Raw genomic sequence first — 16,313 nt, 5'->3', positions numbered from 1 at the left:
TTTAAAGTACAAATCAATTACTGCCTGTTGTTACTCTGCTCCTGGCAGAAACTGACTATTAATGTCACATTTTATTTTTACAACCATAAAAAGACACAAGCCGATTAAGGTGGGAGTAACAAGGATTTGTCTACATCTTCTTCAGGCAATTAGTAAACTATGATGGAAGTTGCAGCATTAAACAGATTTAATGAAAAATAGATGGATGATGGACATTTGCTCTGCATTTACCAGTAAAAAAGAGAGAGAGAGATCCTCCATAAGGAAAACAAATTGGACACCTGCTCTTTAATTTTATTATTATTTCTCCTCAGGTAATCCTTTAATGGTGTAAAAATGTGTTTTCTCAATTGGTAGCTGGCAGCTTTCTGTCATTGGTGTGTTAGTGCATGAGTGAAGAAGCAAATTTTAACACGCTTTGAATAAAAGTTCTACATAAATGTCTTTTTACCATTTCATCATAATTATTAAATTTAGGCAGCTGCTCTGGTTTATTGGCATTTCTTTAAACCAATCACAATTTTCTTGGGCGGTGCTAAGCCTCAGACAGAGCAACAGTGCCTCTGCAAAATAGCCTCGGGAAGGAACTTGTTTGGGTGGAACATGTGTACGTTCAAAGGTTGTTTTAGTCTAGCTAGCTGTGTGGATTTACCCTGCAGAGATCTGAGGAGCAGTTAATCATTGTACTCATAAATCGACCGGAGTTTAAAATGCCAACACAAAGAAAGCGTAAGGTGGGAAATGAGGGACATCCGGCGCGATTTCCCGCGGCACCTGAACAATACTGGAAATTAAACGTCGTTGATATAGATTAGTGGACACCTGACAAACATTCACTCTCCTTTTAACTCTACTTTGTTCCCCACTAACTCCACTATGTTCTCCAGCTAGTTGCTAACTGTGTCTGACTGCGGTTTAGAGCTGGGCAGGTGAGCTATAGCTATCACTCCGTAGAGCAGAGGGGCAGAGTCGATTAGAAATTCTCAGTGGGTTTGTGACAACTGGCAACTCCTTTCACATTACACACCGATCCACTGATAACATACAAGTATTAATTGTTGCAGCTTAAAGTTTGGTGATTTTCTTTTCTTTAGGGCTGCAACTAACAATTATTGTCACTGTCGATTAATCTGTTGATTCTTTTCTCGTTTAATCGATTAGTTGTTTGGTCTATAAAATGTCAGAAAATGGTGAAAAATGTCGATCAGTGTTTCCCAAAGTCCAAGATGACGTGCTCACATCTCTTGTTCTGTCCACAACTCAAATATATTCAGTTTACTGTTATAGAGGAGTGGAGAAACTACAAAATATTCACATTTAGGAAGCTGGAATCAGAGCAGTTTCACTTTTTTCTTTCTCAAAAAATGACTCAAACCGATTTATCGATTATCAAAATAATTGGTGATTAATTTAATAGTTGACAACTAATCAATTAATCTTTGCAGCTCTACTTTTCTCCAAGACGACACACTGTATAATGCTTTAAAATGTAACTCTTTATGTCATCAGAACTAAGGTGGTCGAGGGCCTTGGCAAGAGACTTGAAAGTTGTTTTTTATTTCTTTTTCTTATTATTTTAGATAATGGATAGAAATTTCAACCCTCACGCACTTATGTTTAAAACCCTCACCAGGTCAGTTCTGTAGATTCACTTTAAGGCAATTAACCTGTACAGCTATTCTTTTACAGCCACTTAACTTCTACCGTATGAATGCTAAAACTTTATAAATGGCCTTCATTCTTGAACTCACTCTGCTTGAAAGACGATTCCACAGCCTGTGTTCTCTCTCCACTTCACGGGGTTGAGCCAACAATGACACATTGCAGGGAGACTGCGAGGTCAAGCCATGAGGTTCAATTACTTCTCGAATGATAACGCTCTCTAATCTTCATTTTTATAAAGTGAAAACGCATTAGGCTTTTACTTACAGTAACTTTAAAGACCTTCTTTCTCTTAAAGGAAGTCCATGCAGCCAAGTGGACCGGCTACCAGCAGACTGTGGCTGTAATTGATGGACACTTGGCATGCTCTGTGCGCCTGGCGATTTGTAGAATCCATAAAAAGAGATGTTGAGGTAATTATGTTTGTCATGATATATTGAAAGCAGGAATCGGCGAGCTAATCAGAATGCCTGACAGCTGTAGCATGCAGATGCTATCAGACCTCTTGTCCATGGTTATAAAATGAAAGCGGGTCATTTTAACAGGTAACAGCTGTTCATAGCTAATTTGTTCAATTATGCGCAGAGGATGCAGGCGAAGGTTGTTTCTCAGCCCTAAGGGACCTCCTCTCTCCTGTCCCTTCGCTTTGAGAATGAGCTGAGTAATGGAAATCCATATCCAACGTATAAAGCATGGTGAAAATACAGAAAACAGTAGCAGGAACACTAGGGTCTGTCTTTATGTCGGCAGTATTCCTAATAAATGATCAACTGTGACCAGAACTGTGAGAAAGCTGCATCACATGACATGTTCAAGAAACCACTGGATGACCATGCCTGCCTTGCTGAGTGGAGTAATGTCATCCAATACACAGGAAAAAATGCATTATGGGGTGATGGTGATCATTCAGAATTGTAATGTTATTGTTAGCGATGAGAAGTTGTCTAGCCCCGGATTGATTTAATGCCATGACGTTTCCTCTACAGCATGGGCTTACCCTGACCTTTTAAAGAAAAATGTGATTTGGGAACCTGCACAAGTCACTGCACAATTGTCTGTCCTGCAATTACTAGCCTGTAAACCACTCCATCTAGTCAATCATCTGTAACAAATAACCAGTTGTTTCCATCCTAGCATTCCCTAAAAAACTATTTTTTTGTTGAAAGAAAATCATAACACTGTGCTTTAATTTGTGCATATTTAGAGCTTTAAAACAACAACAAAAATGTAGATGTGATAAGTGTTGTTCATCTCACTTTCCTACCTTTCTCTGTTTTCCAAGAACACTTTGAGGAAAACTACCTACAAGCACATTGTGTTCTAAAAAGTCTCCTTCTCACACACACACACACACACACACACACACACACACACACACACACACACACACACACACACACACACACACACACTGCTGGGTGGAAAGTAGCAAACTGTTCAAGTATTTAAACGCTTGAATGTTTCTCATTATAATCCTAAACCAGACCTTTCAGATCTGACAGCTACGGAATGTTTTCTACTGATTTATTAACTTGGAAATCAGACTGGCATTTCTGATTCAATGAGATAATGTATAATCTTGACATCTATCTGCATCTACATCTACATTTTCAACGCTTCAACGTCCAAATTCAATTTGAGATATTGTCAGTTTTTTTAGTATGCATATGCAGTAACATTTTACTGTTGTACTTAGCAGTTGCTGGTCTGTCTTTATTATATTCTTCCCAATTTAATATCATATCAATGGCCAAAACTAATTTATTAGTAATAAACTACACTTCCTTTTTATTACAATTTTAATTCTATATTCAAGCATCTTTTTAAGATGATTTACAAGTTAAGTCCCACAGTGAGGATGGAGAGAACATCCTGTCTAGAGTCAATTCATTATTCTGGTATTTACAACTGAAAGAAACATAAAGAGCAGTATTAGGGAAAAAGGGATAGATTTGCCGTTAAAATCCTTGCATTTCATCAAAAATACACCAATGTGTTTACATTTTATTTATCTGCCTTCGACTCTGATGAGCTGGGTTCAGTTCACTTCTCATTTAAAATTAACAATTTCAACTTAAACTTCAGTAAGCTCTGTATCTCTAAAAGTCCTTCCAGCTCACAGTGCTCAGTTTCAAAAGTTCAAAGGTGCATCTGAGAAAACATTTTGCAATTAGGGACGCTGTTGGATGCTGCTGTAACAAAAACAATGTCAATTTACAGTATTATAACTAAGGCTATGTTTAGACGGAAACGATCTGAAGAAAAAACGCAAAAGTGGCATTGCGTTCTCACTTTTTATTCCGCGTTTAGACAAGAGTTTTGGGGTGGGAATCTGCGTGCATATGGTGACGCATAAGTGTGTGAAATTCGATGTAGTATGCACACCAGGCGGCTAGGTGGTAGTGTGAAGCACAGCCACACAACACCACCAAGTCTGCGCACCTGCGTAGAACCTTCCTTCTTCTAGTGATGGCAGTCTGACACTGAAGCTTCGATACGTGCTTCAAACCATTAACTACAATTCCATTTGAACCACTGCTCCGAAGGTTGCTTTGGTACGGAAAAAAAATCACGTGACATATGACGTCCGAAGCAGCAACTGCCTCACACCGCCACACGCAAACCAGTCAGCTGCTGCACTGCAACTGGCACCGCCTCGTTCCGAGTCTGAATTGTAGCGCGCTCAAAGCATAATAACTTTAATGCACAACATTGCGTTTGGTTCGTAGTAGCCTCTACAGTGACAATCATTAGTTTGTTTGTATCGATTTATTTTCATTAACCTACTATGGAAGCATCTATAGGAAGAGAGGTCTTTCTGACGTGGGAAAACCTTATTTTGATCGCTCCTGATAAGGTATATGTAATGCTTTGGATAAAATCGTCAGCCGGCGTCATCCGTTCTCTCTGAACGAATTTTCTCTAAATATGGAGAGGTTGTGAGCAGAAAAAGAAACAGGCTCAGTCCAAAAAGTGTGGAAAAAATAATGTTCCTTAATAAAAATCTTTGAGTGTTCCCTATCCCACATACCCCCTGGCCATAGTTACACAAACACACCCAACTTGTGCCATATTTTCCCAGCAAATCCTTTGTTTCCCAAGCACTTTCCCCCCAATACCCAATAACACAGTACACAAATTCATTAATCTTTATTTGTCAAAAGAATGATATCCCATTCTTAGTATGTATGTGCACTGTGTGTGTGTGTGTGTGTGTGTGTGTGTGTGTGTGTGTGTGTGTGTGTGTGTGTGTGTGTGTGTGTGTGTGTGTGTGTGTGTGTGTCACTAGTCTAAAAGCCTCCTGTCCTCTATCTTGCCGGGATAATTTAGATGCAGCCTTGGCACTTCACCAGGCGAGGTCGCTGTTACTGAAGCGTCGAGTAATGAACCCATTTTCAAAACAATTCTTCTAAGTGGTTCAGTGCGTCACCAAAGCTTCATTTGCCCATCACCAGCAGACCCTCCTCTGCCCGCTGCCTCTCGCTCTCTCTCTCTCTTTCTCTTCATCCGCAACGTTGTAGCCTACTCTGGCTCAAATGAATAGCCTACATATGGTCATCGAATTATAACAACCTTATCCACATTGTCGAAATAATTTAAATATTGAGCCATTACATTGAAAATCTTAACAGGAGCCTATAATTTCTGTAGCCTACTCCATAACAACAGACTACCTGAACGCCTTTTTCTCGTCTCTTTCCACACCCGTCTTCAGACTTTTGCGTTTTTACCCTTTAGACGGGAACGTGTTTTTAAGATTTCCACTCTGGAGGGTGGTTTCATGTTTTTTCACTTTTTTGCGTTTTTAAGCCCCAAAAACACCGTCGCAGTATAAACGAAAGGCTTGTCGTTTTCACCCGCGAGCATCATCGTGTAAATTGGGCCTTAGAAGACTGCCATCTTCTCACCTGTTCTTCCCACCTCCTCTCCTACAGCTGGAATTCATACACACCTTTTAGCAACATCTCCCTGAGTGATGGGAGCAGAGTATACAGATCAGCTGACAGATGTAATGCCAAAACCTCCAGTACGCCTCCTGAAATCCTCCGACAGAGTAATGTCAGAAAGAAAAAGAAACACTGGCATTTGACCTGAACGGATTTTAACGGTGGCAAACCACTTCTAATAGAGGACTTGGGTTTGGTGTATTATTTTGGATTATGTTCTGTAAAAACACTGCTGAGCAAAATACAGCGAGGGAAAGTGAATTGTAATTATTTTTCCTGAATTGTTAAATAGGCACTGGGTTGCTACATGAACAACACTGGTTATTTCACATGAGAGATCTTTTAGCCATTTTTCAATTGAATTTCAATTTAATTTTATTTATAGTGTGAAATCATAACAGGAATTATCTCAGGACACGACAGTGCGACAGTGGCAAGGAAAAACTTCCTTTTAGGAAGAAACCTCGGACAGACCCAGGCTCTTGGTAGGCGGTGTCTGACGGTGCCGGTTGGGGGTATGATGAACAATGGCAATAATAGTCACAATAAAGATATTGTAATAGCTATAATAGTTCATGGTGTCGTAGAGCACAGCAGGGCGTAACAGGGCGTGGCAGGACGTTGGCCGGACATAGCAAGTCGAAGCCGGGCACTGCAAGCTCAGTGTGTCCAAGGAGGTACCCCGGTAGTCTAGAACTATAACCGCATAACTAAGAGCTGCAGAGAAGGGGAGATAGGGAGGCTGTGTTCCGTGATTGTGGCTACACACCTTCCCCTGCCGGTCTAGGCTAACGCTGCGACTCCTCATACCCTAAATATAGTAAGCTTTCTATGAAGAGAAGCCGAGATAGGGAGGCGGTGCATCATGCCTGTGGATACACACCTTCCCCCGCCGGTCTAGGCGAACGCTTCAACTCCTCACTCCCTAACTATAAGCTTTACCTTAGAGGAGAGTTTTAAGTTGACTCTTAAAGGTGGTGACGGTGTCTGCCTCCCGAACCCAGACTGGGAGCTGATTCCACAGGAGAGGAGCCTGATAGCTAAATGCTCTGGCTCCCATTCTACTTTTAGAGACTCTAGGAACCACAAGTAACTCTGCATTCTGGGAGCGCAGTGCTCTAGTGGGACAATAAGGTACTATGAGCTCTTCTAGATATGATGGTGCTTGACCATTTAGAGCTTTGTAGGTCAGGAGAAGGATTTTAAATTCAATCCTGGATTTTACAGGAAGCCAATGCAGAGAAGCCAACACAGGAGAAATATGATCTCCCCTCTTAGTTCTTGTCAGAACATGCGCTGCAGCATTCTGGATCAGCTGGAGAGTCCTAAGAGTTTTATTTGGGCATCCTGATAATAGGGAATTACAATAGTCCAGCCTGGAAGTAACAAATGCATGGACTAGTTTTTCAGCATCATTTTGAGACAGTATGTTCCTAATTTTGGCAATGTTACAAAGGTGAAAAAAGGCTGTTCTAGGGGTTTGTTTTAAGTGGGCGTTAAAGGCTATATCCTGATCAAAAATAACTCCTAGATTTCTGACAGTAGTGCTGGAGGCCATGGCAATGCCATCCAGAGTAATTATATCTTGGGATAAAGATGTTCGGAGGTGTTTAGGGCCCAGCACAATAACTTCAGTTTTGTTTGAGTTTAACATCAGGAAATTGTAGGTCATCCATGATTTGATATCTGTAATGCATACTTGAAGTTTGGCTAACTGACTGGTTTCGTCTGGCTTGATTGATAAGTATAATTGGATGTCATCCACATAACAGTGAAAGTTAATTGAGTGTTTCCTAATAATATTGCCTAGAGGAAGCATATACAAGGAGAAAAGAATTGGTCTAAGCACTGAGCCTTGAGGAACGCCATGGTTAACTTTACCGTACTTGGAGGATTTATCGTTGATATTGACAAATTGAGATTGATCAGAGAAACAGGACTTAAACCAGCTTAGTGCGATTCCTTTAATGCCAACTAAATGTTCCAGTCTCTGTAAAAGGACGGTATGGTCAATAGTGTCGAATGCAGCACTAAGATCTAATAAGACAAGTATGGAGACAAGTCCTTTGTCAGCAGCAATTAGAAGGTTGTTAGTAATTTTCACCAGTGCCGTCTCTGTGCTATGATGCTTTCTAAATCCTGACTGAAAGTCCTCAAATAGACTATTCTAAACTAAAGTACTAAGCTAAACTGATTAGCGACTACTTTCTCAAGGATCTTGGAGAGAAAGGGAAGGTTAGATATAGGTCTATAGTTGGCTAAGACCTCAGGATCGAGGGTGGGTTTTTTTCAGAAGAGGTTTGGAATTGAATTGAATTTGGAGGAACGCCATTTACTTTCAAGTTTTCGTGAGATTTGTTTTAATTTGCGAGTTTGGGAGTTATACCAAGGTGGTAGTTTCCTTTGCTTCATCATCTTCTTTTTGAGGGGAGCAACAGAGTCTAAAGTCGTCCGTAGGCAGGCCGTAGCACCGTCTACAAAATTATCAATTTGGGAGGGACTAAACTTAACATAAAGCTCCTCTGTTATATTAAAGCACGACATTGAGTTAAATGCTGTTGGAATATTTTCCTTAAATTTAGCTATAGCACTGTCAGATAGGCATCTAGTGTAGAAGGTTTTGTTTAATTTCGTATTGTCGGGTAGTAAGAATTCAGAAGTTATTAAAAAATGGTCTGATAATAAAGGATTCTGTGGAAATACTATCAAATCTTCAATTTTGATGCCATATGACAGCACAAGGTCGAGTGTGAGGTTAAAACAGTGCGTGGCCTTATGCACACTCTGACTGAAACCAATTGAATCTAGTAGTGAGTTGAAGGCAGTACTAAGGCTATTGCTGTCAACGTCCACATGAATATTAAAATCACCTACAATAATTATTTTATCTGATTTTAGGACTACACATGACAAAAACTCTGAGAATTCAGATAAAAATTCAGAATACGGGCCTGGCGCTCGGTAAACAACAACAAATATAATTGGCTGTAATGTTTTCCATATCGGATGTTGAAGATTAAGAACAAGACTTTCAAACGAGTTATAATTAAGTTTAGGTTTAGGATTCCCCCTCCTCGGCCTGAGCCTCAAGGAATTTGAGTATTAATATGACTAGGAGGAGTGGCTTCATTTAGACTAACATATTCTTCATGTCCCAGCCATGTTTCAGTAAAACAGAATAGATCAATTTGAATATCTGATATCAAATCATTTACCAGTATTGCTTTAGAAGACAGAGATCTAATATTTAATAGTCCACATTTGATTCTCCTATTCTGTTCTATCGTTGCAGTGGTTGTTTTAATTCCAATTAGGTTGTTAAGTATAGCACTTCGTTGGTTTACGTTTGATTTTACCGATCTCAGTCGGGGGACAGACACGATAGTTATGGGATTATGAATGAGTGGCTGCTCCAAAGGAAGCACAGAGGAGCGTGTAGCGCTGTACCTGTGATTACTGATATTACTGATTCTTACTGGAATGATATAGCTGGTCTGTGGGTTAGGTTATTTGTAAAGGAGTGAGAGCTTATGGGAGAGTGAGACTGGGAAGTGCGCTTGTGCGTGTGTTTACGGGGTGCAGACAGTCAATCTAAGGTCTGGGTCTGCACTCAGGTCTTGGTCTGCACGGCGTGCTGCAGATTCTCACATAGCATCTGGCTGCCGCGTCTATTGGGATGAATCCCGTCCCTGCTGAACAGGGAGCCACGTTCCCAAAACAGATTAAAATTGTCAATAAAACCTTCTGGTTTTCTTGTGGATGTTGCATGTATGCTGGAGCCAGGTGTTGAGGGTGAGTAGTCTGCTAAAAAGGCATACTCTGCGACCTCGAGATGGAAGTGGGCCCGAAATAAAAATCTTCTTCCCAGTGCTTTTTAAAGCTTCAATGAGAGTACCAAAGTCTTTCTTTGTGCGCTCACTCGGCTGATAGGACATGTCGTTATGTCCACAATGCACCACGATGCATTTAATAGAGGTCGGGAGTGAGGGTATCAGGTCCACAGCTTTAGCCAGGATGTCTGCAACTTTGGCTCCAGGAAAGCAGTGTGTGACAGCATTAAAAAAACGTATATCCCGGGTGATGGAGTCACCTATAATTATTGTGGTTGGGGGGAAGAGCGGACGAGGAGTGCGGGGGCGTGAATGGCCGGTAGCAGGAACAAAACAGGCCGTATCGGTTTCAGATGGACAAGGAAAAGAAGAGGAATATTGCTTACCATTCGGTGGGGGAGATTGTTTTTGAGGAACGGTTCAGGCAAGGGATGCCATCGGACCGTCTGACTACCGCATCCCTCAGAAGTTTTCGCCGTGAGGCAGCGGTCCTCTCCCGTGACGACAGCTGGTCGGCTTTGAAGTGGGGCGAGCCTGGGTAACCACATCGGCTGTTACCGGGGGAACATTCGGCTTTGACAGGGCATCGAAGCGACTGGAGAGGATGAGGGCAGGAGGCGATGGAGCCCTACCCGAGGCTCTCTTTCGGCCGCAAACCACTTTAGTCCAGGATGGCCTGATGGTCGGTGTTGAGCAAGAGGATGGATGTGGGCAGGCGGATGGGTCCCAAAGCACAGTATCCTGGAAAGCCGCCGAGAGAGTTGTGATTTGGAGCAATTGATTTTGAGCAACGTCCAGGTAGGCTGTTAACAAGGCATCTTTGGTTTTTAAGTCCTCTGAGAGCCAACGATCTTCTTCCCTAAGGTCAGAAATGTCTTTGTTTGCATTTTCAAGCAACGAGGAAATCCTGTGGGGAAATGGGGACTCGCCAGGTGTGGAGGTAGCCATGGAGCTGGCGTTAGCCTGAAGCTAATGTTTACTACTCGTAAAAAATGTGCGGTCCTCCGCGCACAGGTACGTAGATTTGCGTAGATGCTGGCTCTTTCTAGAGACTAAAGGCTACCAGGGGGCTAATAAAAAACAAAAAACTAAGCAACTAGTACAACATTTTTCTCGAAATAATACTGTTTTCCTCCGTCTGTCTTCTCTCCCTCTACACTCTCACACTGCGTTACCTTCCGGTTCCGGTTGCTGATGCGTTCAGGACGATCCTGAGTGCAGATTCTGTAATTAAACAAAGAGAGAGAGAATGTGTGGAAAATAATTGATGTGCCATGGCAGCAGTGTGCCGCTAAGGGAGGCAATATTGGTCTGATATTTAGTTTGTCTGTCTATCCACCACTTTGGTCCCCACTAAAATAACTTTCTATCTTTTGAAATAGATTTTTTTACTGACATTCATGGTCCCCAGAGGATGTTTGACTTTGGTGGTCCCCTGAATTTTCCTCTTGCTCCTGCAGCAGGTTCATGGTTTTAAATCATATATCTCAACAATTAAATGCAGTACCATGAAACTTGTACATATATTTATGCCCCCCTCAGAAGGATAAAGTGTAATCACTTGGGTGATCCCCTGATTTCTAATGTAGCGCCATTATCAGATCAAAATTTTGAAACCAAGTAAGTTCCATTAAATCTATAATAATCAATGACTCGAGAGTTTCACTGTCAGCTGTGTTGCACTCTTTTCTGTAGGTCCTGACATAAATATATGGTGTTGGACTATTAGCGAACATTTTTACGTGATAAACAGGTCTAATTTGTCTTGTTGGCTCATTATCTTTTAATAGCAGGGAAGTAATGTTCACTTTATTTCTGGTCACGAACAACAACCTATGTTTTAAAGTGCATACTTCCCAAACATTTATGAAAATCATTTATAATCACCAGAGGGCTATATTAAAACCATATGAAAGACTATGCAAGTGGTTCCGGGGCTCAATTAAGTGTCATCTGCCACATTTTGGTGAGTGTAACTGCACTTCTAGAATACATCAAAATGTGTGAAATGTATTCACGTATCTTCATAGCTGTCACTCAAAGACATTATCCTGTGAGCAGCAAGCAGCCTCTCATTATGCAAAATCAAACAAGACAGTGGAATTGAGTTTGGTATCCCAGAGTAACATAAGCAAATATAGCCTGACAACTCATATTGGAGAAGACTTAGAAGCCTGCCTATGCCTGGAATTTAAGACAATGAAGACAACGGTTTGGGCAACTACAGGCATGAGATATCTTGTCTGCAGTCAGAGCAGAACAAACTTTCTAAGCCTCCAAATCCACCAAATCTGGAGGGATATGAGAAAGTGCTTTGGTGTGTCCCTTAACGGCGATGTCCATCTGTGTGTGTGTGTGTGTGTGTGTGTGTGTGTGTGTGTGTGTGTGTGTGTGTGTGTGTGTGTGTGTGTGTGTGTGTGTGTGTGTGTGTGTGTGTGTGCGTGTGTGCGTGTGTGTGTGTGTGTGTGTGTGTGTGTTTTGTGTTAAAGATCCTTAGAAACATCATAAAGCAAATGCAAATCATAAAATCATATAGCAGCTGGTCTTCTTAGAAACAATAGTACCATATTAATGTGCAAGTCAAAAGAACTTACTGTTTAAATTAATAGGACTCCAAGTTATTTTCCAAGTTCTAGCATACAGTGATAAAAGATATACAACGTATATATGCGCCCAGGTCATTCAAACTATAATGACAGAGGTGAATGTTCAGTCAGACGTAAATGTGTTTGGTTCTAAGATGGTGCGACAGTGCCCTCCTGTGGAGCCGTTCTGCTTTGCTCCCCAGGCGCAAACACACTAGCGCTGCTTTCTCCACTGACAAGAGACCTGCCAAGTGTAATGATGAATCACAGGCAATTCTTTTAAACTGTGACCATTCCCACCACAAAGAGATTTTGACATCTGCTTGAAAGGCCACTAATAAAAACAATTTGCACAGCAGTGCAGTGGTGGAAGTAGACAGTAAAAGTAGCAATACCACAGTGTAGACATACTCTGCTACAGGTGATAGTCCTGCATTCAAAATATATTTATCAATAATACAACATTGTGATTTATTCATTGATTCAATATATTATTAATTTGGATTTGCAGTAACTAAAATGTATCACATAACTGTAGGGGAGGGGAAAGTACACTATTTCCCTCTGAATTGTAGAGGAGTAGAAGTTTAAAGTAGCATAAAATGGAAGTAATGCAAAATTGTACCTATGTACAGTTGGGTGAATGTTATTTACTTTCCACCACTGCAGCTGTCATATAGAAGGAAAAGAGAAGGGATGGAAAAAGTACTAGAATATCTTACTTAAGTACAAGTTCTGTTACTTAAAAAACATTTCACACATGTACAAGTAAAATGACTTGTGTAAAAATGTACTGAGATATGACATAGATGAGTTAAAATGTACTCTGGGTAAACGTCACTGCATTACATTTGGAGAAGGGAAAGGGGAGGTGGAGGGTGGGTAAAGAAAAAATAATTCATATAATAAAGTGCATCTTAACGTATACAGATGACACCACAGAGCCCTAACGCCATTTTCATAGACAGCACTTTGCAGCCTGTGCACACAACTGATTATCAATTATAAATATACAACTGCCTTCTTCAGTGTAGCCCTACTAGAAGAAACCAGTAAAGAGACAAAACTCAGACAATTAAACACAAATAACCAACAATAAATAAAAAGAGCTGTGGACACCACCAAGCATTATTGAGCCATATATGAGCCAAATTTAACCTGACACTTCTTATAGTATCAACAGCAGAATGAAACATCACCAAAACAGACGAGACTAAATAATAAACTCCACAACGGCTGCAGCCACAAACACACATATCAAAGCAAAAAAAGAGCTGCACAGTTTTTGCACATGTAGTGCACAAACAAGCACTCAACTACCTTGACTGGCAATGATAACCTTCTCCTCTGTACGGTCAGTTACAACCATCACAGTAAGTGTGTTGTTGTACTCACCTGTCTGAAGGGCATTCTGTGAGTCTTGCACTGCAAAGTCCTCTTCAATCTGCTCCAGGTTCAAAGTCTTTGCTCAAAGCACAACACAACCAGTCCACTTATCCTCTCTGAAAACTTTGAGGAGCGCAGTGGAACCAAACATGTTGGGCTAAATGAGGCTCTGCAGTCAGGGGTTATTGTCAAAAACAGCAGAAAGGCCTCACTGAAGATAGAAGCTCCTAAGTGAACACAGAAATGACCGCTGGAGGATCCACCATGAGCATCTTATCATTTAGCATGTTGGCATATGCACCTGTTGGTTACTCAACGTCTTGTGTGTATTTGATGTGGGTCCCTTACTGTAGCTCGCTGGCAGGGTGGAGCGTTAAACCAGTGATATACAATATAATTAAGGTAGATGCTACCTCTTTCTTTTGCTGGACCACAGCAAAGCAGGGCCCTATAAACGTGAAAGTCTGTCCCTGACTTACTGCGCTAATGAATGGTAGAATGTTGGAGTTTCTCCATTGACTGTTGCTCGTACAAAATTAATAGGCACAGTCCTTTATTACATCCTTTCGGTTGTTCCATTCTCACAAAGTTTGTCAAGACTTTTTGGGACCTGAAATGTAGCCATGTACAATACTTGAGATATAAATTCTTAGTAAAAGTAAAATTAATGATTAAAAGTACACAAAAAAGACTGAGCAAATGTAATTAGTGACTTCTTACTTCCACCCCTGGTAAACCTGTCCACATTGTTTTATAAGGAACTTAATTTTAAGCCAGTCTGCTGCACTGCATCTTTGCATCAATATAACACTATTGCCAAGGAGCTCAAAAGGCCGTCGTACTGTGCAGTAGATCACTTTAAAATATTCCATATCCATAAAATGTCACAGCAGCAAGTGAATAATGACAGTGGAATTCGGTAACTATTGTACCATGAACAGCTTCATCCACTCAATCCCAGAACTCATAAATATTATTTTTATTGCCTAGAATAGGCTGAGCCATTTTTGTGAACATGATAAGACAAAGGACCTAATGATTTAGGCCCATTTTGTCATCGAGGTATAAAGTCAAGAGGCATATAATTTATAATGATGAAAGAGCACTTAAAGCAACAAAAAAAATGAGACATTTTTTGGCTCATACTGTGAAATGTAATTTAAATGAAAAACAACGGCCGCTGTAAGTCCACAATATTTTGTTCTTATTCACTGTTTTTTTTTTTTGATTTTACCCCTCAATCACATAACAGGTTGGCATATTTGTTTTGGGGTTTGTGGTTACGAGGAGTTTTGCCTTTAAACCTCAAAAATAGTCAATATATACCGCAATAAACTTAACCTTACAGTAATGTGGTACACTTTCTGTAAAATCTGATATTTCATCATTAATCAGTTTCTGTCACAGTATCTTCTGTAACTGTATGAAATAAAATAAATGTATTGTTTATTATGTTATTAATTATGCTGTATTCCACCATGCTCACTTAGACTGTCTCCTGTGTGTCACTTTAAGTAAGCAGAAAAATAGACACACATTGACCTGTTCAGGGCACAGAGTACAGTAAATGGAAACAGAAAACAGAAGTATCCAATGAGATGTAGACAGCAAAGCAGATTGTGTTGTTCACAAAATAAGATGTTCAAATAACTTATGTTAACCTAATTGTAACCAATAAGGTAGTTTCCACGTGGCAGTTCACTGTCTGTTTGAAATGTATTAAGACAAAATAATGAGCTTGTGGCTCTTTTCTGAGACAGACCTAAAACCTAAAAAGACATTGCAGTCAATGTGAATTTCAGATTTCTTACATAAAGGTTACATCATCACAATGAGTGGTGGAATAGGGCTGGGTATCGTTTAAAAAATTACGTACCGGGGCGCCCGGAGAGCTCAGTTGGTAGAGCGGACGCCCAGAAAAAAGAAAAAAAATTACGCACCTGCATCTAAAAATAACAATTGAAAAAAAAAATACAGTTCTTGCATCACCTCCAAGTTTGCATGACATAACGTCACTTTCCCCTTCAGTGCTCTGTTGTGGTTAAAGAAAAGAGTTCAGCTAAACTCTGGAAAGCTTTGACTGAACACGTATATGACAGAATAAAAGATTACACTTGTACACCACTCACCTTTTTAATTCTCCATTCTTCAATCAATCTCCTCTGCCTCTCACTATATAGCCTACTGGTATTTAAGAACATATTGGATTGCAAAGTCATCTGAATGAACCACTAAACTAAGTTAAATCATACTGATCTGTCAATTTTGTTCTCTAATGTCACAAACCTTCAACTTAATCAGACAATGATTGCCATTACAATCCTGCTACGCTGTATAAAGAGATAGTCATATTCAATGATTAAAATCATTTTTTTTATTATGGACAAAACATCGTTTGATCATGTTTCAAGGTTAGATGGACATTCATTTTTGGTTTACTGTCTTATCCAGCTCATGAGCTCATCATTCTCCCCCTGCAGTAGTACTAAATGCTTTAAGTACAGATACAAACAAAAGTGTTTTTTAGAGGAGTACGTGTGTGTATGAAGGGTTGCATTTTGACAATTTGTACAGCCACTGAAGACTTGATAGTCTTTTATAACACAACATTTCTGTTTTTCTGGAAGGACATTTTGGTTTATGAAATAATTCTTATGTGATAAGGACATTATGCACAAAATCATTTTAGGAACAGAAAATATAATTTTAAGTGGAGCACTCAATATAGTGAAGAATGGAACCCTATGAAGTTCCATACGATGTTTCTTTCTAAAACCAAAATTGTATTCAGTCCATGCACATATTGGTAATCTTTCAGTGTTTGCAAGGGCCTTTGTGCTTTCTAAGTCCTCTCCTTCTAACAGAACAATTCAGGAGGAAATGTCAACGCATCCATTTTGGAT

This window comes from Sander vitreus, chromosome 7 (genome assembly GCF_031162955.1).
Source record: "Sander vitreus isolate 19-12246 chromosome 7, sanVit1, whole genome shotgun sequence".
Classification (NCBI taxonomy): Eukaryota; Metazoa; Chordata; class Actinopteri; order Perciformes; family Percidae; genus Sander; species Sander vitreus.
Note: the sequence above shows the minus strand (reverse complement) of the source record.